The sequence below is a fragment of the Canis lupus genome, chromosome 12 (assembly GCF_011100685.1).
Source record: "Canis lupus familiaris isolate Mischka breed German Shepherd chromosome 12, alternate assembly UU_Cfam_GSD_1.0, whole genome shotgun sequence".
In the NCBI taxonomy this organism is placed as follows: Eukaryota; Metazoa; Chordata; class Mammalia; order Carnivora; family Canidae; genus Canis; species Canis lupus.
The window spans coordinates 6,938,727-6,963,698 of NC_049233.1; the positions used below are offsets into that span (position 1 = coordinate 6,938,727).

The following is a 24,972-nucleotide window of genomic DNA, read 5'->3' on the forward strand; positions in this document are numbered from 1 at the left end:
ATCCCAGGCCCAGCCATCTGATAGTCAATAATTACTACCATTTATCGAGTGCCTACTGGGATGTCTGGGTGGCTCAGTGGTTGAGCATCTGCCTTCAGCTCAGGTTGTGAACCCGGGGGCCTGGGATGGAGTCCCGCATGGGGCTCCCCCACAGGGAGCTTGCTTCTCCCTCTGCCTATGTTTCTGCCTCTTTCTGTGTCTCTCATGAATAAATAAATAAAATATTTTTTAAAAAAGAGTCCTTATTGAGTACCTACTGTATGCTGACCCGTATCATGAGCTCTGATTTACAGATGGGGAAACACCAGAAAGCTAAGTAATTTACCCAAGTATTATTACTTGAACCCAGGCCTGCCTGGCTCCTTGTGCCACTTCACAATATTGCCACCCACTCTTGTAAAATGGAGAATGATGGTACTGACCTCACAGGTTGATGTGAGCACGAAATGAGATGTTGCTTGCAGGCAGTATCTGGCACATTCACTGAACACCTATAATGAAACAATTACTATCATAAGTGCTGGCGGATATAAACACATGAGTGTTCCAGGCCTACCCTTGCCCTTGAGGAGCTCCTGATCTACTGGGGAATGCATCTGGTGGATGCAGAAGAGATGAATCACCAGATGGCACAGCAGCAGAGGTACAAGGAGAGGGGTGATCACCCAGGGCAAAGAAGGAAGATTTCTCCCAGGAGATGACTTTTGAGTGGCATCTGTAAAGATAAAGTGAGGAGCAGAAAGGACATTTTAGGAAGAGGAACCAGAATATACTGAGTCATGGAGGCAGGAAGTTTGCAGGAAAAAGTGGATGGTTCACAACAAAAAAGTCCGGCCATAGCAAGGTGTACAGGAGAGGGAAGAAACTGCAAAGTGTGGCCCAGCCAAATCTGAGGGGGCTTTGAATGCCATGCTAAGAGATTATACTAGAATAAACAGCAATCCGGGGTTTTTTATTTTAAGATTTTATTTATTCATGAGAGACACAGAGAGGCAGAGACATAGGCAGAGGGAGAAGCAGCCTCCCTGCAGGGAGCCCGATGTGGGACTCGATCCCAGGACCCCGGGATCACTCCCTGAGCCAAAGGCAGATGCTCAACCACTGAGCCACCCAGGCATCCCAATCAGAGAGGGTTTTTAAGAAATATGTTATAAGAAATATAACATATAAGAAATATGTTTTTAAGAAATATGTTATTGGAGTCCTTTATTATGGACTCCAATATTATGGTAGTCCTTTATTATGAAAGCAATAAAGTAATACCTTTTTTAAAAAGATTTATTTATTTATTCGAGAGAGAGAGAGAGAGAGCATGAGGAGCAGAGAGAGAGGGACAAGCAGATCTGCACTGAGCACAGACCAATGTGGGGCTTGATCCCATGACCCTGAGATCATGACCTGAGCAGAAAATTAAGAGTCAGACGTTTAACCGACTGGACCACCCAGGTGCCCCAATACATTTTTAATAATAATTTAGATAGATGAAGCATTAAGTGTAGGCTATAAAAAAATTGATATTTGACTCTTCCCAAACCTCTTCCCTAAAGTGATCAATATGAAGTTTCCTTCTCCAGGGCAAAGGCAATTAGTTGTCCCCTGTATCTATACTCTTTTTTCCTAAGACGTTCAGCTGAGTAGTTGGCCCCTTGGAATAAAGACTATATTTCCCAGCCTCCCTTGCATCTAAGTGTAGCTATGGGACTAGGTTCTGGTGAATGGCATGTAGTCAGAATTAATGTATGTGACTTTAAAGAACTGACCTTTTAAGCAAAGAAGACATGTTACTCTTGGTGCCTTCTTCCTTCCTGGTGGTTAGGATGTTGAAGCTAAAGCAGCCATCCCGGGCTATGGATGGCCTTGGGAATGGAAGCCAGTCATGGTGGATAGAAGAAACCTGGAGGACTTCCTGGAGTAGAGCTACCACACCAGCCCTGAACCACTTACCTCTAGAACTTTCAGTGAGAGAGAAGTAAACTTTATGTTGTTTTAAAAAGCTATTGTTTTGTGGTCTTTATGTTTCTGTTTTTCACAACTTAACCTGACCCTAATCTGACCTCTCCAAGTGCTTTAATTTACCTAACCCCCAATTACAAGTATATACAAATTTTTAAAAATGAAATCCAAATACACATTTTATTCCACAACTTGATTTTCTCGTGTGTGACTTTCCAGGTCAACCATTAAGCTTCCCTCCTTTTTAACAGTTGCATGATATTCCAAAATTGGACCACAATTTAGCCAACCATTCTCCTATTAATGGACATTCATTTTTCTAGGTTTTGTTTTGTTTTGTTTTGTTTTTTGCTATTACCAACAACATTGGATATCATATACAAGATTCTTGTGGCCTGTTTTTTTCTGTTGGATTAACTCCTCAACAATAGGCTTGGTGCAGAGACTATCCACCAAGACCAAACCTGCTCCTGAATCCTGAGCCATGAAGGCAATAGGAGGTCTTATTTAGATGACTTCATAGGCTAAGAAGGAGCTCTTCTTTTCCCCCTGCTGCTCCTGTTCCTTCTCCTCTCTCTTAGAGGTTCTCCTTTGATCAATATACAAGTGGCTGTACTCCACAGGCAGAGAGAAGACTTGGCCACCTCCAGGAGTTGGCCACTCAGAGACCCTAAGAGGCAGAAGCTCCTGGAAGCAGGTCACTTCTCCAAAGCAAGTCCTGAGAGTGAAGGGGCCCTGGTCCTCTGAGGAGGGAGTGAAGGAGCCCTGAGACATAGGACAAGGAGTTCAGAAAAGAATACTTGGGATCCACAGATAAAACCTTAAGCAGAACCCCAAAAGACCAAAGCTCAAGGTTCCTGGCTCCTTCCGGCATCACATGCTGTGCAATCTTGGGCTAGCCTCCCAGTTCCCTCAGCCTCTGCGTCCTCACTTTAGATGGGGGCACCATTTACTGTACCTTTAGCTCAGGGTAGGCCTGGCACAGATCTCCCTAGCACAGGGCTGTCTCCCATGCCACCCCCAGCCCACCCCCCACCACCTTGTTCTCCTACTGTCGTCTCTTTCATGTGGCCCAGAAGAGGGGGAGTGGTGTCCTCTCCCTCAGTTTCCTTCCAATTCAGGTTTGAGGCTGTCATCTCTGTTCCCTGGGCAGGTAGCAGGGATACACTGCTCCTCCAGAAAAATAGCTGCAAGTACAGTGAAAGGAGCCCCCGGTAGAGCTCAGGCATGCTGTCAGGGGGCGATTTAGGACGATTGCTTTCCGCCCAGCACATTGTTTCACTGCAGCAAATATTTCCTCAGCACTGCTACAAGACGTCCATTTGGGAAACCACAGCGGGCCTGCAGGCCCCGCTCTCAGCCAGAAAAGAGGTGGGCGGGCCCTGCTGATGACCGGAGTAAATCTGAGCTCACAATTAAAATCTCTTTAGAGATTGCAGCCAAGTGACTGATGGATAGGACCCCGGGTTCCATCCGTCCCCCACTATGCTCCTCCGCCAAGACAGATATCGACAGGGCATCATAAATAGCTTCAGATATCCAGGGCCTGGGAGGCTGGCAGGAGGCGTGGTGGAGCAATTCAAGGAAAGGGCTGAACTGGGGGCTCTGCTCTGCAGGGTCCAAGTTGAGGAGTCTGTGCAAATCATCTTGGATGGGTAGAACAGGTATTTTTGGAAGCTGAGGCCCAGGCCATGCAACACCAGACTTTCTGGACTCGAACATCCTTTGCTCATGTTCACACCTAGCACCCGACCAGCATGCCCTTGCCTTCCCCCAACACGGATGGTAGCCCGACTGCACCACCATCCTCATCACTTCAGTGTACACCAGTCTGACAGCCTGACCCCCTATCCCCAGAACCCACCTCCTTTGCTAGAAGGCTCCCTCTGACCACCAGAGCTTGATTTGCGGTCTATGCAGCAGGCTGGGAGTGTGGGAAAAGTGATTTCCCAGGGTGGCCCTCACCAATGATTGGTGGGAGGCAACGGGAGTATAAATACTCCAGCTCCCTCACCACTCAGTTGCCACCTCTCTGCGATGTGCTCTACACAGTCTCCCAGAGCCTCCCAGAAGGAGCGTGCCCCCCCCCCCCCATCGCCCACCGCAGTGACCTGCTCTGTGAGGTGCCTGTATGGACTCCTCCCCTTCCTTCCAGGGCTCTCTTCCTCACTCCTCTACTTGGGATTCCCCCCACTTAGCTACCTTTACTCTTTCCCTTGTCTTCGGGTCTGCTTCTGGGAGAGCCCAAATCAAGACATCTCCTCACCTTTGAATTCTCAGCGCAGCTTGCTCCCCGCCCAGGAGGGATGCCTCTCCCACTCCCTGTGTGCGCCGCATCCAACCCTAGTACACACTGTCGCGGCACCTGTCAGTGCCCAAACCAGTTTCCCCAGCTAGAGACAGGAGTCACCTGTGGGCAGGAACATGGCTTTGTACCAGCCGTATGGCTACTGGGTCCTACTCAGGACACAGACGGGGCCCACTAGCAGTTTAATGAGTAATTAACTGAATGAATAAGCCAGTGAGTGTATTAAGTGTTCTTGTCAATTAAGGGAATGGCGATGAGGAACCTTTTCTTCCTGTGAAAAAAGAAATAAGCCAGGAAGAGTCGCACGAACAAAGGGCAGCTTCCCTGAGTTCTGTTTCGTTTGAAGCAAGGACCATAAAGCATTTTATCGATCTGCCTTGTAAATTAAGAACAGGAAACGTACAGCCATTCAATAAATAAAACATAATAAAAACACTTCAGTTCCAAAGTATGGCTAATTAGGGGAGACAAACAGAGAGAACAAAGAGGGAACGAGAAGGGGAAATGAAAGACAGGCCCCAGAAGCCGGGCCGGGTCAGAGACGGTGAGACAGAGACCGCAAGGCAGAGACGGCACAAAATCCCCCGGTGGCCTCCACGCAGGGAGGAGTCCACGGTGAGGTCGCTCCGCAGCTGGGGCCACCCCAGAGGCCGGCTGCGGGGGAGGAGCGGGGCCAGAAGAAAGGCAGCTCTCTGCCACGTTTGGGGGCAGCGGATAAAGGTCTGCTGCACCAAAGATGCCCAGTTCAGACCTGGAAGGATGGTGCTCTTTCCTCTGAGCCCTTGAAAGGAGAACTCTTGGGGCAGGTCAACACCAAACAGGATATGAGATTCTTCATGGTTAGAGATGAGGCCAGGCTGGAACGCAGAAAGCCAGTCACGGGTGGCTGGACAGCTCCATTAGGTACTCTAATGCCTAAGGCCGACTAAGCACCTCCTGCCTGCCAGGCTCTATGGGCTCAGTGCTCTGTGTGCACACATGTATTTATTTATTTTAAAGATCCATGAGAGACACAGAAAGGCAGAGACCCAGGCAAAGGGAGAAGCAGGCTCCATGCAGGGAGCCCGATGCGGGATTCGATCCCAGGTCTCCAGGATCACACCCTGGATTCAAGACAGGTGCTCAACCGCTGAACCACCCAAGCGTCCCGCATACGTGTATTTAAATGCTGTAACAACTCTCATGAGACAGGTACTGTTATTATCCCTATTTCACACATTGGAAAACTGAGGCTCAGAGACATTAAGTAACTCACCAGATGTGTCACACGGAAAGGAAGTGATAGAATAGGCAAAATCTAATACCACGTCATCTGACTCCAGAACATGTGCCTGAAACCCTCCCTGCTGCAGCACTGAAGGGAGCGTAAAGGCAGCACAGGGAAGGGAGACGGCAGGTGTAGAGGGCACATGGAGAGACAAGTCTCTTACATACTGTGGCCTCTGAGACATCCAGCCCTACTCCCACTTCTTTCTCTATGACCATTTTGTATTTTTTTCTAACCTGTAATAAATTTAATTTGCCTACTGGGCCACAGAGGATCTAAAAAGCAAGGAAAGATGGGAGAAGGGAGGTTTACATTTTGCCCGAAGGCTTGACATTTGCCAGTTTGAGACTGTTGGAGGGAATGTGGGCTGGGAATCTAGAAAGATGAGGACAGCAGCTTCTATGGGTGCCATCCTTCCGTGTCATTTCCTGCCAGTTCATGTGTGCAACCAGGATGCTTACACCTGCCCAAAACAAGGTCATCGAGGACCTCCCCACCCCAGAGCCTTGGACTTGACTTTTATGAGCTCATACTCTCCCCCAGCATCACTCACACCCATGCAAATTTTCTCAGCTCTTCAGATCTTACTCTGGTTCTTTGGGGTGTACAGGCTGGAGTATCCCCCTTTCCTCTTCTTCTCTATTTCTGTCTAGCCCAGAACTAGTTGGTCTCGTGCCCGGGAGATCAGGGCTCAGGGCAGAAGGCCAAGAGCTCAAGATACTGCTGTCCTCTTAGGAAAGAAGTCAGGGAAGGACCTCCTATACCCAGCGAACCCCTATGGACCTCATATATTCCAATCGAAAGAGAACACTTCTTTTTTTTTTTTAAGATTTTATTTATTTATTCATGAGAGACAGAGAGAGAGAGGGAGAGAGGCAGAGACACAGGCAGAAGGAGAAGCAGGCTCCACGCAGGGAGCCCGATGTGGGACTCGATCCCGGGTCTCCAGGATCACACCCCGGGCTGAAGGCGGCGCTGAACCGCTACGCCACTGGGGCTGCCCAAAAAAGAACACTTCTAAATTGAAGAAGGGAATATAAGAAATTAAAAAGTTGGAAAAGATTTTATTATTATGTGTCTTAATCCCCAACCCCAAAATAACATCAGCCAAAAGTGAAAAACCCCTTACCTGCGCCTGCTTTGGCCCATTGCCCCCCCACCCCCCATGTGAGCTCCAACCTCAGCCTTCACCCAAGCTTGGTCCCACCTTTCATTCTTGGCCCAGACCAAACCAAGCTTCTGTAACCCTGAGGAACCTCACTGACTTCCCCAGTGAATTTTAATTGCCTGACAAAAGTAATACCAATATTTATAAGGAAACAAACACAGATACCATAAATAAATATATTACTGACTCATTGAATTAATTAGTGTTTAATTACTTGAAATTACCATCAGTTACTATCAATTACTTAAACAACAAATGCATTCTTTCTTCATTACAGATGGCAATTCCCAGGGTGAAATCCAGGGATCTCAGGCCCCATCAGATCTCACCTGGCCCTTCCCAAGGTACTTCCTTCTTTTATTCATGCATTCACTTCTTCATCACACATTAATGAACTTTTTTGATATGCCAAGCTTGGTTCTAGGCATTGAGGATATAACAGAGGGCAAAAACAGGCAAAATCCTTGTCCTCCTGGATCTTACAATCCAATGGGTAAAGATAAACAAACACAAATTATATGATTTTAGAAGGTGATAAGTGGGATACAGAAAAAGAAGCAGAAAGAGGGATAGAGTGTGGGAAGCGGGGAGGTGGGAGTGATATTTAAGTAGTGCAGTCAGGAGTGATGACCTGACCATCTTCTCTTTGCCTCTCCAGATCTACTCTTCACCCTCTTTACCCTTCAGCCAGTTCTATGCCCCTGGAGGCTGACCCACATGGACCTCATCACCCTGCTCCCTGGCTTCTATTAAGTATGACCAATGGGAACTCCCACAGGAAATCAGAAGAAGTTGGAGAGTCCATAGGCTGGTTGTCTCCTTCCCATTCAACTGCTCCACTCAGTCGTCTGGCCTTGGGACAGGGTCAGCTCCTCACTGTGAATAGCCTAGGGCCCCTGCCCCATCCTTGCGGTTTCCAGACCCCCTGCCCACATCTCTGTAAGTCCTCCTCGAAGGATCTGAATTTGAATGTGCCATCTGTTTCCTGCAGGGACCTGATAGATAGTGATGGCTTCATTGATAAGGTGACATTTGAACAGAGGTCTGAAGGAGATGAAGGAACAAGCTGTGGGGATATCTGGGAGGAAGTTTTTCCAGGCACAGGGAACAGGTGAGTACAAAAGCCAGACACAGGACTGGGCTTGGCATCTTTGTGGCTGTTGCAGAGTGAGTGAAGAGAGAATAATAGAGACAAAGTCAGCGAGAAGGCAGGAGGCCAGGTCAGGTAGGATAGGCATCTAAGACTTTGGCTTTTATTCTGAGTGAATAGGAACCCACTGCAACATTTGAAGCAGAGAAATGACTTGGTCAGCTACACATTTAGAAGGGCCACTTTGGTGGCTATGTTGAGAATAGGCTATGGTGGAAGGGGACACCACTTAGGCGAGTATCATAGTCAGCCAGGCAAGAGACCAGTGGTGGCTTGGACACGGTTGGGAGTAGAGGAGGTGGTGAGAAACAGCCACAGTCTTGACACATCTTGAGTAGAGCCAACAAGATTTGCTAAAGGATTGGAGTGAGTTTCTGGCCCAAGCAAACCAAGCAAACCAAGCAAAGGATTCACAGGGATGGAGAAGGCATTGGGAGAAGCAGGTTTTGGGGGGAAGATCCAGAGCTTAAGTTGGGACATGTTTAGGAAGTGCTCAGCCTAAAATATTGGAGCACAGTGTCCTAGGTGCTGGGAAGCAGCTTGCCACCCCCACCCCAAGCACAGGCAGCTCCTGTCTCAGTCCCCAAGCTGGCCAAAGACATCCCCACGACCCCGTCCTGTCCCCTCTATCCCCTTCCCTATTGCTGGCTCTCCTTTCCTTCTGACTGAAATCCCAAAGCTGCCTGAACTCCCCTCTCTCCCTGGCCCAGCCCCTCATGCTCTCCATTCAGTGGCAGAGTGCCCACGTATGGTTGCCTTCTGGGGCACAGGCAGGGAAGGAATGAAGGAACTTAGGAGAAGATTCCTGCCCACTACAGTGGAGGAGGAGGGAGCTTGTTTTCCTCTCCCCGCACCTTAAGAAGCTTGTGCCAAAAAATAAATGTGGATCGAGAATAACCCCAATCTCAGTTGGGTCAGAGCAATCAAAATGTAATTGGGTTTGTGAATAACTAATGTTTACACTGATGTTGTCCTAATAGGACGTTGAGACCTGGAGATGTGACTGCTGCCTCTGCTTAGTGAGGAACTTGGGTTTTCACAGAAACTGGGTCAGGCAGCAGGAGGTAGAGAGGGAAGCCACTGTCCTGGACTAGGTGGCCAGGATGGGGAGGTCCAGGAGATGCTCTGGGCAGGCACAAGGAGCCCATCATTTGGAGAACTGAGTGTTTAGGAGAGCAGTTTCACCCTGGAATAACCATAATTATGATAATCATTTAATGTGCAATGTGTCGAGCATCTATGGTGGGCCAGACACTTTGTTATCCCTATAGCATCCCCACAGTTATTACCTACAGTGAGGTGAATTTTACTATCCCCTCTTTACAGATAAGGCTACTGAGGCACAGGGAAGCATCATACGGGCTCTGGGCCTCTCATGTGGTCAGTGATACAGCGAATTCAAGGTCAAGTGGGTCTAGAGCTAAGCTCCTCTCATGATCTCACTCTGTCTGTCTCGATAGAACCAGGGAAGCCAAACAAGAAGGACTACTTCCTCCAGGAGCCATGGAGGTCCCTTATGGCAGCCAAAGTCAGGAGCAGAGGTAGAAGCAGCCATACAAGTTCTGATTACCTTGTTTCTCTGAGCCAAACTAAAGTGGGTAATGAAGCCCGGCTGGTAATTACTTTCCTGTTGGTGATAATGTCAGCGATGGTGGTGATGGTGACACTGTCTGCCGCAGCATGAGGGTGATGTCACCGGTGATGATGTTAGTCTTATGTCTTATGGGTGGCAGCAGTGCCTGGGGTGGTGGGAGGGGCGATACCATGAGTGGGTGTTGGGGTGCTTAGTGATCCTGTTCGTGCCGGCTTAGCTGTGGCAGAACGAGTGGTGTGTCTGTCACTGTGGTCCCGGAGATGCTGCTGGAGCCCTCCTAGGAAGCTGGACTCGGGTTGGCATTGTTGCTAGCGCCTTGCCCCACCCCCCACCAGGAGAAGCCCCTCGGCCCCCTCCCACCCTCAGTGAAGGGGACAGGGCTCAGGGCCTCCTGTAGAACTGGCTTTATTGCGTTCCCTGTTCTGGACAGTGTAAGCAATGTCCCTGCCTCTCCAGACGGACAAATGTGATAAATAACCAGGGAGGACAAGTGGGAGGAGGCGGCCAAGCCACCAGAAGTAATAAGTCTCTGTCCACCCGTGTGGCAGGCTCATTACAGAAAGCTCTAGGGCTATCCCCACTGCCTGGCCCGGGGCTCAGAAGAGCCCTCATTGTGGACTCCCAGCCCTGATGGCTCTGCAGCACAGCACTCCTGGTCTCACCAGCCTCACCCTTGCAGCCTCTCTCTCTGCACACCAGGCCTAGCACATTCAATCCACCCCACAACTGCATCCAGAGGCTCAGGCCTCTCTTCCCCCAACCCCAAAAATCCAGGAAGGCATTTGATGAGGGCTTTCCAAATGTCTTTGGAGATAGGATAGACAAATATGAGCCGGGTGGCAGACCAGTTAGATGCATTAGATTGCAACATACCCATAAAGACCTGGGTTCAAATTTCAGCACTGGTATTTAGGGGGCACGTGACTTTGGCTATTCACTTAACCTCTCCTCATCTATAAAACAGAGATGGTAATGTGCACTTTGCTTCTTTGGAATGAAAATCTGAGAGGATATATGTAAACTTGTTATAATAATAATAGTTAATATTTATGTGACTTCTATGAGCCTGGTACTGGTCTTTACATAAATTACCTCATTCACACATTGATGCTGTGTGGTTAGGTACTAGCCTATCCCTCTTTGATAGATAAGGAAACTGAAGCACAAAGACGCTACTTAATTTGTCTAATGACACATTGCTAGTGATTGGTAGAACTGGTATTGGAACCCAAGTGGTCTGAGGTCAGCACCTCTTTACCATCAGATTGCCAACTTCGCATACATCAGGCACTCAACAATGCATATTCATGGAGCAGCTCCTATTTTAAGCCAGACTCATGGAGTCCTCCCAACTCTAAGACATACATAACATTTGCATGGAATACTACATTTGATAAACTACTTTCTCCTTTTTTAAAAAGATTTTTATTTATTTATTCATTTATTTATTTATTTTAGAGACAGAGTGTGTGTGAGCAGGAGGGGCAGAGGGAGAGAATCTCAAGCAGACTCTATGCTGAGTGTGGCCCCGTGCTGGGCTCGATCTCACAACCCTGAGATTTCTACCCACACAGAAAACAAGAGTCAAATGCTGAACCAACTGTGCCACCCAGGTGCCCCAATAAACGCTTTCTCATTTAACCCTGTGAAATGGGTATTATCTATATTTCCTTGAGGAGAGAATAGATTCTCCCAAAAAGCTAAGTGACTTATCTAAGACAGCACATTCAGAAGCAGCAAGGCTCGTGCCCACACTTGGGGTTTCTGACAAGGACCCCCAGAGTCGCCCCAGCAAGACTATTGGGGTGGCCCCTTCTGCCCTGTTCCTGTCCACACATGTGGTTTCTGGATCGTCTCATCCCCCACACAGCCTCACCACTTTTCAAGAGCAACACTAGAAACAATGACAACAGGAATCAATGGCCCCTCAGCATGTGGCTCCTCACATCACCTAAAGGGACAACTCTTCCCTCCCAGTTGTCTCCGTGGATCAAATACAATCATCTGCAAAAATAATTAGCTGAAGTTAAGAGCAGAGTCGGTGTATATCCAGAATATAAAAAAGAAACGACTACAAATCAGTAAGAAAAAGGCAGACAACCCAATAGAAAAATGAGCAAACTATTTATACAGACACATCACAAAAGAGGCCATCCAAATGGCCAATAAGCACAAGAAAAGGTGCTCCACATCATTAGGCATTAGGGAAATGCAAATTCAAGGAGATACCGCATCACACCCACAGAAGGGATAAAATTAAAAAGATCGACAAACCAAATGTTGGTGGGAATGTTCATATATTTCTAGTGGGAGTATGAAATGATACAACTACTTTCCCAAACTGTTTGGCAAAATCTATAAAATGCATACATCATGACCCAGAGATTCTGCTCCTAGGGATAGATTCAAAATACGAGTGCATATGTGCACTAAATTATAAATAACAGAGTGTTCATAGCAGTGCTATTCATAATCACCTCAACTGGAAACAACTCTAATCATCAGCAGTAGAATGGATTAGTAAATTGTGCCGTATGTGTGTAATGGAATATTACGCATCCATGAGAATGAGCATCTACAACTATGCACGATATGGGTGAGTGTTGCGGGTGATGTTGGGTAAAAGAAACCAGACACAAAAGCACCTGTCCTCTGTGATTCATTTACACAAAGTCAAAAAGGAGAGAAGCTAAATCTAGGATGTGAGAAGTTATGAGGGGGTTACTCTTGGCAGGGGACAGTGACTAGGAAGATTGAGGGGGTCTCGGGGGGCCAGTATTGTTCCATTTCTTCAACTGGGGGATGTACATATATGATCTGGGGCTGTTGCTAAATGCATGCTTCAGCAAAAAGTTGTGTGTTTGTGGGTTTAAGTGTGGTATCTGTGGCCGGAGAACAGAATGCACTCTTCTTTTCTTGATGGAATTGCCAGACTGACAGAGAGGAAACTGTGTCAGACACGGTGTCTGGGCTTCACTGAGGAATATGACAAGGCATCTTACGATGTCCTTATGAACGAGATGGACAAATACGGCTGGGTGATCATGTAATTAGGTGAATTGAACCACTGTCGCCAAAGGATGCTGACTAAGAAATACATGTCCACCTGGAGGGAAACTTCTCATGCCCCCGGGCTCTGTTCTTGTCCTGGGCAGTCGATCCCTGTTACCTAGGACTGCAATGAAGACATAACAGACAGGCTTATCACACTCAGGGACAACATGAAAGCCGGGAGGGAGAGAGAACAGCTCATGATAGAAGCAAGATCCAAAATGATTTTGGCAGAATGGCCAAGTGAAGCAAATCTAATAAGATGAAATTGAGTCAAAAAAAAAAAAAGTTGAAATTGAGTCAAGGATCTGCACAAGGCATTGTATCTCAGACTCAAAGCTAACTTCGTGGGAACAAGATGGGGCAAGGGATCATAACTTTACAGCCACAGCTCTGTGAGTTCAGGGTATAAATTCCCCTAGAACAGGGACCCTCCTTTTGTGTCCCAGGATCCCCAGGCCCACCTCAGGCCCTGGCACAGACAAAGCACTCAGAAATAGTTGCTAAGTTAATCCTTTACTGGAAGGTGGAGCAGTGCCTGGTTGTGACACCCTGGCCCCAAGGTCATATGAGGGAACCAAAGGATGTGCAAACCTGGATGTCCTGCTCTGGCAGGTGGCCTCAGCAGCCTACCACTTGGTTCTGAACCCTTTTAAAGTGATGGAGACAAATGAATACTGGTTCAGATAAGAAGTTGGGACCTGTACTTGAGGAACCTTTGAAGGCACTGGCCATATTTAACCAGCAAAAGAGAAGTCTAGGGGTGGAAGGAGCAGGGATAATGATCAGAGTCCTCAAAAACCTGCTGGGCTTCCCTTCCCTTGGGACCTCCTAGCCCACAGACACAGATGAATTCACCATGGAGCTGATACAGCTTCTGCCTCAAGGCCCCTCACTTGAAATAGGCCCCTTCCAAGATTCTCAGAGTTGACAAAAACGTTTACATGGTCACACAGCTTTGTAAAATCTGCAAACACAGATATTTTAATCCTAACCAGTTAAGATCCCCTTCTCTTTCCACTTTGACTTGCCCTTCATCACACTATCCCTCATGTTGAATGGTGTCAGAGTGGCCATGGGCATCTATGGGATGGAGTTCAGGGGAAACTAGGGAAGGGAACCATTTGGGTTAGGTTTAGTAGATATGTTTAGCTGATTCACCTCCATGTTATAGCTGCATTATTGCTGGCTGTCCTGGTGCAGGGATGACATTCAGGAGTACTCCTACCATCCGTTCAGCAATGGGATGCAACAGGGCAGAGTCAGAGGGCCAGAATCCATGTGAATATGCCTCGTAAACCTGACACTAGAACTGTGTGGCTTGTGGGGAAGAAATCAAGTATGAGATGTAGGAAGCCAAAACCAGAACACCAAACAAAGCCAAACCCCTCAGGGTGGTTCTGTGCAAGATGTCACTCATTCCCTATGGCCCTAAGGCCTGGAACAGAAACCAAAGGGCAGAGGTGTGGGCTGCATACAACTAGAGAGTTTCTGCGCAAAGAAGAACAGATCTTTTACTCTGTGCATGTCTGCATCTTCTCAGGATCCAGCATTATGTGGCATTACTACTTTTGTCTCAAGTGTGGATAGAGTGAGGACCTTGTCACCAGAAGATGTTAAGAAATGGGCTAGTAACCACCTACCAAGGATGTCGAAGGAAGGCGTTCAAGAACCAAATGGGGGGCACCTGGGTGGCTCAGTGGTTGAGCATCCCAGGGTCCTGGGATCGAGTCCTGCATCAGGCTCCATGCGGGGAGCCTGCTTCTCCCTCTGCTTGTGTCTCTGCCTCTCTCTGTGTCTCTCATGAATAAATAAATAAAAGCTAAAAAAAAAGTAACCAAATGGAAAGGCTTGCCTTCTTTGACCTCGAGTGTCCAAAGTTCCAGCCAGTTCATTCAGGGGGCCAATGCCTGGCTAGTACTTTCAAAGGACAAGCATTGATTGTGCAGTGACTCTTCACTCCTTGGAACATCTCAAAGCAAACTTTTGAAAGATTTATTTTTTGACAGTTATAGTAAAACACACATAATAGAAAAATTTACCATTTTAACCCTTTCTAAGTGTATAGTTCAATAGTGTTAGGTATAGTCACATTATTCTAACAACCCTAGAACTTCCCCCTTAACAACTTCTAGAACTTCCTCATCTATAACCAAATCCCAACAACCACCCTTTCCCTCTGCCAACCACTGTTTACTTCCTGTCACTATGAATCTGACTGCTCCTGATTCCTCATATAAATGAAGTCATAGAGTGTTTTGGTTTTTTGCAACTATTCAGGGCTTTTATTTTTGCATTACTTAAAATGAGGCACAATTTACAAATAGTAAACTGCATAAATCTTAAGCATAAAGCTCAGGAACTTTTGACCTAGACAGACACGGGTGTTACCACCATCCAAATCAAGATATGGCCCATCTAGTGCCACAGAAGGCGCCTGAGAACCCCATCCCACTCCCATCTCCACCCCCACCCAAGGCAACCACTATTCTGACTTCTGCCAAAGTTGTTTATAGTAGGGATGCCTGGGTGGCTCAGTGGTTGAGTGTCTGCCTTCGGCTCAGGTCGTGATCCCAGGGTCCTGGGATCGAGTCCTGCATCAGGCTCCATGAGGGGAGCCTGCTTCTCCCTCCCTCCTCCAAGGAGCCTTCTTCTCTCCTTCTCCCTGTGTCTCTACCTCTCTCTGTGTGTGTCTCTCATGAATAAATAAATAAATAAAATCTTAAAAAAAAATAACAGGTTATTCTGAACCATGGTTTTCTCAGCTATAGAGTGGGGATGCTAATATCTACAACACAGGATGCTTTGGAAAGGGATCAAATAAAATAGCTTACGAGAGCAAGCCCAGAATAGACTCAGTATGTGCTGGTTGACTATGAGTGGCCTCCTCTTATAGTGGTGCCATGGAAGGATGATGCAGGAAGGGTACTGTTCCTTGAGTATAAGGGGGGATCCCCAGTTATAGAGGACTCTGAGGACAAAGGTCTATGCGGGGATAATGGGGAGTAGCACCACTGCCGGGAAACTCTGGTCAAACCAGCTGAGTTACCAGCCATAGATCCTGGCCCACACACCCACAAGGAGACTCACACGTGCCTTGCTGGTCTAGCCACATGAGACTCTAAGTCCCATGAACAATGGGATGGTGACTGCATTGTTCACCATGTACCCTATAATTCAATGTTCTCCAAAGTAAGCAGGCATCAGAATTACCAGGTGGCTGATGAAAACAGAGTTTTCTAGGTTCTATCCCAAGTTTCTGATTTAGGGTCTCTAGTACCGGGCTTGACAATGTTCATTTCCCATAGTGCTGACACTGTTGGTCTAGAGCCCACACTCTGAGAGCCACTGGTATGGTAGAACCTGCTGATTCCTTGCCTATATCCCCTGTCCTAAGGCAGGCACACCATCTCTCAGCTATTGGGAACAGTGGCTGCTCAGGGCTCCCAGCTGTCCCCTTGCGGGAGTATCACCCTCTGCCGATGGGAAGCACCTTGTTTTCTGGAGGTCACCCATCCCCTATAGTCAGTCCATGGCCAGTGACCAATTGATGAGGGGGTAAAACGGCTGGCCCTCCTCTCAAAGAGGGAGACAATTTTGTGGTATGGCCTATGCTCCAGAGCCTCCCACAGATCAGGCCAAGGTTAGATGTTAGCAGAGATCCTTGCACAGCTCCTGCTACAGACAAAATAATTGTGTCCCCCTCAAAAATTCTTTTTTTTTTTTTTTAATTTATTTATGATAGTCACACAGAGAGAGAGAGAGAGAGGCAGAGACACAACAGGCAGAGGGAGAAGCAGGCTCCATGCACCGGGAGCCCGATGTGGGATTCGATCCCGGGTCTCCAGGATTGCGCCCTGGGCCAAAGGCAGGCGCCAAACCGCTGCGCCACCCAGGGATCCCCCCCCTCAAAAATTCTTATGATGAAGTCCTAATTCCCAATCTAATGGTATTTGGAAGTAGAACTTTTGAGAGCTAATTAGGTTTGGATTAGTTCATGAGAGTGGGACTTTCATAATAGGATTTGGGCCTTTATAAGAAGAGGAAGAGAGAGACATTTCTCTCTCCAGGAGCGTGCACAGAAGAAAGGCCATGTCAATACACAGTGAGAAGGCGGGACACCTGCAAGCCAGGAAGACAGTTCTAATCAGATACCAAATCAGTCAGCATCTGATCTTGGACTTCTCAGCCTCCAGAAGTCCAAGAAGTCCAGAATTGTGTGAAATACATCTCTGCTGTTTAAGCCACCAGTCTTATGGTATTCTGTTATAGCAGCTCAGGCAAATGAAGACAGCCTCCTCCTCTACAAGGTGTTCCTAAAAAGCAAGCACTCCTTAATGAACCACGTGTGTCTGAATCCTTGGCTCAGGCTCTGCTTTCAGACCTGCTTAACATAGTTCATTGAATGAGTGAACAAGTATGAGACATACCAGGCTTGTGAAGATGACTCCCTGCCCCCACCACCCCAACCCTCTCAGACTGCAGGGACCCAGGGTCCATGTGGCTGAGGTTGGCAGGGCCTCCCAGGCTTTAACCCAGTTGGAGTTGCTGCAGTCTCTGTGAGATGCTGCCGATGACTGCCTTGGGCTTCTGGATGGATTAATTAATTACCGCCAGCACCAGCAAGAGAAAGCAGGCAGCCTGACAGCTCCAGGCAGGTGAGGTCTTCATTTCCCAGTACTTGGCAGAGTCAGGAGTGGGGGAATGGGTAGGACTGAATGCAGTGGGGGGCATAGTTAGGAGAAGGAGGTCACAGAGGAGAAAGACTGGAACACTGGCATTTCTTAGGCAACACCTCCTCCTCCCACCCCACCCCACCCAGGGTCTCTGTGGAGAAGTAATCCTGCTGTCCAGATAGTGGAACTGACATCTTGAGAGGCACAGAGATTTGCCTAGAGTCACTTGGGAGTGGGGGGCCCATAGGCCCTCTGCCTCCCAACCTGACTTATGGCCAACTTTGGAGTGTGCGTGGTAAGGGTAGAGGGACAGAATTTCTGGTAACTTCTCTCCCTCTTCTCCTCCTGCTATTAACCCTCCCTATCAGCAGATGCCTTCCCAGCCTGAGACAGACCAGGGAGAGGAGAGTTGCGAGTACTGAGAAATGTCCTGTGTATACTCCAGGAAGGGGCTGGGAATGTTGAGGTGCCCATGCCCACCTACAAGTTTCACTGCAGTTTCCCTCCCTCCATCCCATCATCTCCCACCCTGTGGCCTGGACTGAGCTGATAGTTGTGGGACTGATAGGAATGACAGCTGCACTCATGATTAATCCCTAGAACTACTCTTGGAGGAAAGGTGAATAGGGAGTGGGGGAAGCCAAACTGGGGGGCATCACTCTTCAGCTAAATGGGAGGGCCCCCAAGGCCAGCTCTGGGTGTGATGTTTCTAGGGGGCCATCCCTTCTGGGGTTTTCTTTGTTGCCCTGCACACAACTCTGCTACAGTAACAAGTCTGACATTGGTGTTCATTAGGCACCCTAAGGGGCTGTCCCTTAAAGGGGAAAGGAGAATTCACCTCTCTGTGCCTCAGATTTTCCATCTCTAAAGTGGGAACAGCAAGGATGCTGATCTCAGCCGTGGTTGGGAAGACCTAATGTGTGAACACATGCGGAGCAGTTAGAACAGTGCTGGGCACGCAGGAAGTACTGTCAGTGTAGCTACTACCAAACTTCATCAAATCTAAGCTGTCATGGTTCGGACACATCATGATTTCATGTACCTCTAAGAAAAATAAAACACTGCTGAAAATAACTAAAATTCACTGCTTGAAAGGCTTATCCTAATTTCATAAATGTTAAAGTTGGCGGGGGGAAGTGTTTCTAAGAAAGATGAAGTACAGTATTATTCTCATCCTTATCACTCCCTAACTGAGGCACTTAGCCACCCCCCAACACCAGCTGTGCACCAGGTGCTAAAGAAACATTTGTTGAGTGAATGAATGACTGGACAGCAACACGAGTATGAGGAAGGCAGGGGGCCCAGCACCTCTGGGAAGGCCCCACTCACCATCCTTCTCCCCCACAGGCTCCCAACCCCTCCCTGTGGAGTTGGGCCTTACCCAAGGCCCTTTGAGCATCTGCCCAACCCCCTTCGTCCCAATCAGATGACCAAACGCCTTGCTTGACATGGCTCCCAACCAGTTAATTGGGTAGGCCGGCCAATGGTCCCTCACCCAACACCCACATAACCTGGCCCAAATAAAGCACACCTTCTCTGTTGGACCCTCAAAAGTGACCATTCACAGGAAAGTGCAATTAAAAGGACTTCCTGGGGACACCTGGGTGGCTCAGGGGTTGAGCATCTGCCTTCGGCTCAGGGTGTGATCCCCGAGTCCCGGGATCGAGTCCCATGTCCGGCTCCCAGCAGGGAAGCCTGCTTCTCCCTCTGCCTGTGCCTCTGCCTCTGTCTGTGTCTCTCATGAATAAGTAAATAAAATCTTGAAGAAAAAAAATGGATTTCCTGGCTCCTGAGTAATGCTGGGGCCACAGAGAAATGCTGGAGAGGAGGGGAGCACAGGAGGAAGGGAAACAGTGTCTCTCTCTCCCCCTTTTCTTCTCTCTAAAAGGAGATTCAAATCCTAGCTGGCATCAGCAGCATGACGTTGGCCATGTTACTGAACTTCTCAGAGGCTCAGTTTTCCTATCTGTAAAATGGGGTATAACAATAGTAGTTCCTTGCTGCCCTTGGTGAGGGGGCCAAAGAAAACAATGCATGGTGAGGGGGTGTCTGGCCCAGCGCCTCCCTTCTCTTCCTCTAACTTCCCCTTACTCCTCAACTTCCTCACTTGCTCCTTCCTCTCTCATCCTACCCCACCCTAGCCCTGCCCTAATACCTACTCAATGCCAAGGCAGATTCCTTTTCCTTCACCCCCTTAGATGCACTTTAAATCCTGCAGGGAGGGAGGGGGCGCCCACGGCTGGTGGAAGTCTGGAGCTGGGGGCAGCCGTAGCAGGAGGGAGCATCCTCACACTGGGAATCTGCACTCTGGCTATTCCCACAAAGATTTAATCTGTGTCTTAATGGGCCGCAGTCTCCTCCGTAAAAGCCCTGAAGTGCCTTTTTATTTTTTAAAAAAATAAAAGTTGCTGATTGTGTCTGGTGCTTCCTGGGGCATGGCAAGGGAAAAGGGAGAGGGGAAGAGAAGAGGAAGAGGTGGTGGGCCTTTGGGACTGTCAGATCCTGCTTCTCCCTCGGTTCCTATCTCCAGGACCAACATGGCCCTGGTGAGTGGTGAGGAGGTGGCCACCCCTGGCTGATCTGGAGAAAGCAGTTGTGGCCTGAAATACTGGACCCCGCACCGTGTCCCTGGATCCCATTCTCCTGGGAAAACAGAGATCATTGGAATGCAGCCATTCAACTCAATTTTACCAAGAGCCCCCACTGAGAAGAATTCCTCCACTGTGTCCCCTGGGGCTTTGGGGGAGCAGGAGAGGAATGTGAAGAGGAAAGGCTGAACACTTCACCAACACTGAGTTGGCCTCTACTGGAGAACGGCAACCCGGCAGCCCTTTCTGCTTCCCTCTCCCCTCCCTCCACCCCACACAGCACCTGCTCAGCATCCCCTTCAAAGCTCACCACAGAGCCCTGACCTAAGACCTTGGCCTCCACCACCACTGCATCTCTAGCTCCTCCCAGGATCCCTCTTTTTTTTTTTTTTTTTTAAGATTTTATTTATTCATGAGAGAGACACACACAGAGAGAGGCAGAGACACAGGCAGAGGGAGAAGCAGGCTCCATGCAGGGAGCCCGATGTGGGACTCGATACCGGGTCTCCAGGATCACGCCCTGGGCTGAAGGCAGAGCTAAACCGCTGAGCCACCCAGGGATCCTCCCAGGATCCCTCTTACTGCTCTTTGTGTCTTCCTAACTGAAAGATCCCTATGTCCCCCAATATTGAAAGTGGGGATTGCCACGGAGCCCAGAGTAGTGTGTTTGCGAGAAACACCAATTTGCAGAACTCCCAAACAATGACTCTTAGTATCAAGATCTCTCCTTCCAGGGGCACCTGGGTGGCTCAGTGGTTGAGTGTCTCTGCCTTTGGTTCAGGTCATGATCCCGGGCCGGGATTGAGTCCCACATCGGGCTCCCTGCATGGAGCCTGCTTCTCCCTCTGCCTGTGTCTCTGCCTCTCTTTCTGTGTCTCTCATGAATAAATAAAATCCAAAAACAAAACGTCTACTGATGATGATCTTAGGAAAAAAAAACTCTTCTTCCAACAGATAATGTTCTGAGCCCAGGTGGCCCAGGTGGTTAGTTCCAATGGGGATAACAGATGCATATCTGAGCAATCAGTTCAGTGCTGATCAAGATTACTTGTAACACTGCAGATAAAAGTGAAAATAGTAAAGTACGGGATCCCTGGGTGGCGCAGCGGTTTGGCGCCTGCCTTTGGCCCAGGGCGCGATCCTGGAGACCCGGGATCGAATCCCACGTCGGGCTCCCGGTGCATGGAGCCTGCTTCTCCCTCTGCCTGTGTCTCTGCCTCTCTCTCTCTCTCTCTGTGTGTGTGTGACTATCATAGATAAGAATAAAATATTAAGAAAATGGTAAAGTTCCCAGTTTTCCTTCTGTTGAGGCTTTTAAGGTCTTATCTCACCATGCTCTCCTCACTCCACTGGGCATAGAAGATTGTGCCTATTAGCCAAATGGGGAAATTGAGGCAGGAGGCTATAAACCAAGGACCAGGTTATACACCCCAGGAATTAGATATTCAACCAAGCCAAGGTGAGTCATCATTAAGTTCCACTTCTCCTGCCCTAATCTTCTATCATTTTTTTCTATGTCTCCAGCCCAGTTTTAGGATCTTTTAAGTGGAGAGAATTAGAAGTTATCTTGCCAAATACCCCCCTCCCCCTTCACTGTGGTTCTCTGGAGATACTTTGAACCAGTGATAACAAATGTAGACGCCTACAGGAGGAAGCCAGGTGGGAAACATAAATGTGCAAAACAGACCAGGTGTAGCACTGCAGGGAGTAGTGAGGCCTATGGCCTTCTTTCTAGTAATCAAACTCAAACAATTAAAATTAAGAATATGAATCTTCTGATTAAACAAAGTAACTGAGTGTGCACATTTATTTCTGCTCCTTTCAAAAACGTTGCTAAATGATGATTAAAGTTTTTTTTGAAAGATTTATTTGTTTTACAAAGAGAGAGAGTGTGTGTGAGTTTAGGGGGTGGGCAGAGGCAGAGGGAGAGGGAGAGATTCTCAAGCAGTCTCCCCACTGAGCACAGAGTCTCACTCAAGTGGATCCCATGACCCTGAGATCATGACCTAAGCCGAAATCAAGAGTCGGACACTCAAGGGACACCTGGGTGGCTCAGCAGTTGAGCATCGGCCTTTGGCTCAGTGCCTGATCCCTTAATCTGGGATCAAGTGCCGCATTGGGCTCCTTGTGGGGAGTCTGCTTTTCCCTCTGCCTATGTCTCTGCCTCCCTCTCTCTCTGTCTCTCATGAATAAATAAATAAAATATTTTTTTAAAAAAGAATTGGACATTCAACCTACCAAGCCACCCAAGCACCCCTTAAATATCTTTTTAAAGCAAAAAAAAAAAAAAAAAATCACAAAAAGAAAATGGAAGAATTGATAGCAGATGAGAGGTATCATTGAAATTTTGGAAGTCAGAAAGCTGACAAACAGGTGGTAATGGATTTTTACTATAAAAAGCAGCGTGTGAAGCCCACAAGCTAGAGGAATTATGCCAACAAGCCAGACAATTCACATTATGGGAAGGCTGGAAGACCAGGTACTAATGAAGACAGGAATGAAGAGGAAGGCTGAAAACTGGAAGACTAATTTTAAAAGTCTCTAGTAGGAACAGTTGGGCCCTCAGGTCTCCTTCAGACTTACCAGGTACCCTATCCCCAAGTCAGCAGAAGCCTAGAGGTTTATTCCCAGGAGATGTTGAACCAAAGGGCCTCTGGTCTCAGGGATAACAGGCCAGCTGGAAGTAAGGTGGTATATAAGTTTCCTAGGGCTGCCATGACAAATGATCACAAATGGGTGGCTCGAAACAACAGAAATTTATTCTCTCACAGTTCTAGAGGTCTAAAGAATGAAATCAAGGTGTCAGCAGGGCTGTGCTCCCTCCAAAAGCTCTAGGGCAGGGATCCCTGGGTGGCGCAGTGGTTTAGCGCCTGGCTTTGGCCCAGGGCGCGATCCTGGAGACCCGGGATCGAATCCCACGTCAGGCTCCCGGTGCATGGAGCCTGCTTCTACTTCTGCCTATGTCTCTGCCTCTCTCTCTCTCTCTGTGTGTGACTATCATAAATAAAAATTAAAAAAAAAAAAAAAAAAAAGCTCTAGGGCAGCATCCTCCCTTGTCCCTTCTAACTTCCAGTGGATCCAAGGGTTCCTTGGCTTATGACTACGTAACTCCAAACTCTGCTTCTATCCTTACACGGATATTTCCTCTTCTCTGTGTGTCTTTTCTCTGGATGTCACTTATAGGACATCTATCATTGAATGTAGAGCCCACCTTGTTACTCCAGAATAACCTCCTCCCAAGATCCCTGCTTAATTACATCTAAAAAGATCTTCTTTCCAAGTATGTTCACATTGACAGGTTCAGGAAATTACAAGATGGACATCTTTTAGGGGGCCAAACAACTCACTGTAGGTTGTTTTACTGGGAGAGATGATAAGTGAAAGTCTGGACTCCAGCTCTGTTCTGCTCCATTCTAAGCATGCTTAGAATCTCCTCCCTGGAGAAACCAACTATCTCAAGAGAAAAGTGTATGTATGCTGACAGTGGGCATCTGCCAATGAAAGAGCTACATCTCCACTGGATCACCTACCCATGAGGCTCACTGGTTGACAGCCTTTCCCACAGATCTGTCAAATGATTTCCTAGTAACTCACTTTTAAGTATGAACAGATAGCTGGGATCACTACAGGTGTGCAAAAAGTCTTCAATTTGAAAGATGAAAACCAAACAGAAAAATAGAAAAAAAAGGAAATCTGACAAAGTGGAAACCATGCAGGAAGCAGATGAAAACTTTCAAACTAAAAAGCAATATAAAAATTATTTCCAAAGAAGGCCGCCTGGGTGACTCTTGATTTCAGCTCAGTTCATGATTTCAGGGTCATGAGATTGAGCCCAGGTCAGGCTCTGCATTCAGCAGGAAGTCTGCTTGAGATTCTTTCTCTCTGCCTCTCCCCCTGCTTGTGTTCTCTCTCTCTCTCTCCCTTGCTCTCTCTCTAAAATAAATAAATCTTTTAAAAAAATATTTCCAGAGAGATGAGAATATGTTGTATTTATGTAATAAAAATAAAATACTATAAAAGGAAAAAAAATACTATAAAAGGAATCATTCAGAAAGCATGTGTTCTTAAAAATGAAAAATAAGGGCAGCCCCAGTGGCGCAGCCGTTTAGCGCCGCCTGCAGCCCGGGGGTGTGATCCTGGAGACCCGGAATCGAGTCCCTCATGGGGCTCCCTGCATGGAGCCTGCTTCTCCCTTTGCCTGTGTCTCTGCCTCTCTCTTCGCTCTCTCTGAATGAATAAATAAATAAATCTTTTATTATTTTTTAATCTTTTAAAAAAATGAAAAATAATTGAGGCAGCTGGGTGGCTCAGTTGGTTAAGTGCCTCCAGCTCATGCCCTGATCTCAGGGTCCTGGAAGCAGGGAGCTTGCTTCTCCCTTTCCCACTGCCCCTCCCCCCACTTGTATTCTCTCACCCACTCACTCTCTCTCTCTTAAATCAATAAGATCTCTTAAAAAATGAAAAAGAAAAAAAAAAGAAAAATAATGTAAAAAGATAGCTGCTTAACTTCAATATAAAAGTGTAGAAATAAATTTATGGAACTCTCCCACAAAGTACAACAAAAAGACAAAGAGTGGGAAAATAGGAGAGAAAAACTAAGAACACTCAAAGATCAGTTGAGGAGATCCAACATATGTCTTATACAAGTATCAGAAAAAGAAAAACAGAAAATATAGAAGGAGGAAAATAAGGAAAGAAGTAATACAAGATAAATTCCCAGTACTGAGACATGCTTGAGATCATCCAGAACTGTGAACAGAAAAGGACCTCTATAAAGCCATATAATTATAAAATTTCAAAACACTAGTGATAAAAAAAAGAAACCCTAAAAGTGTCTAGAGATTTAAAAAAAAAATAGGTCACCTGCAAAGAGAAAAGAATCAGAATGGACTCAGATTCTTCAAGCATAGTAGTAGGAGCTAGAAAGCAATGAATCAAACACATTCTAAATTTGAGGGACATGGCTTTCTATCTAGAATTCCATACCCAGCAAACTACGAACCAACGTGATGAGAGAATAAAGACATTTCAGACATTCAAGATTGGAATATGTGTATCTATATACCCCTGCCAGGAGCCTAGAGTCTCCTGACCCTGTTTATTTAAAATGTTAATTTTGGCTCATTATTATATTGGTTTCCTATTGCTGCTGTACCAGATTACTGCAAGTGTGGTGACTCAAGACAATACAAATTTATTATTTTACATGACTGTAAG

At 47.2% G+C, this 24,972-nt stretch overlaps 1 long non-coding RNA gene across 1 annotated transcript in view; it reads right to left on the reverse strand.

The window, feature by feature from the left end:
- Window positions 1–24,972, reverse strand: part of LOC111098150 — a 42,581-nt gene that overhangs the window by 10,543 nt on the left and 7,066 nt on the right. The window contains exon 2 of the long non-coding RNA XR_005367369.1: window positions 423–491. This is a non-coding gene — a long non-coding RNA (uncharacterized LOC111098150). The remainder of the gene's footprint in view (window positions 1–422; window positions 492–24,972) is intronic.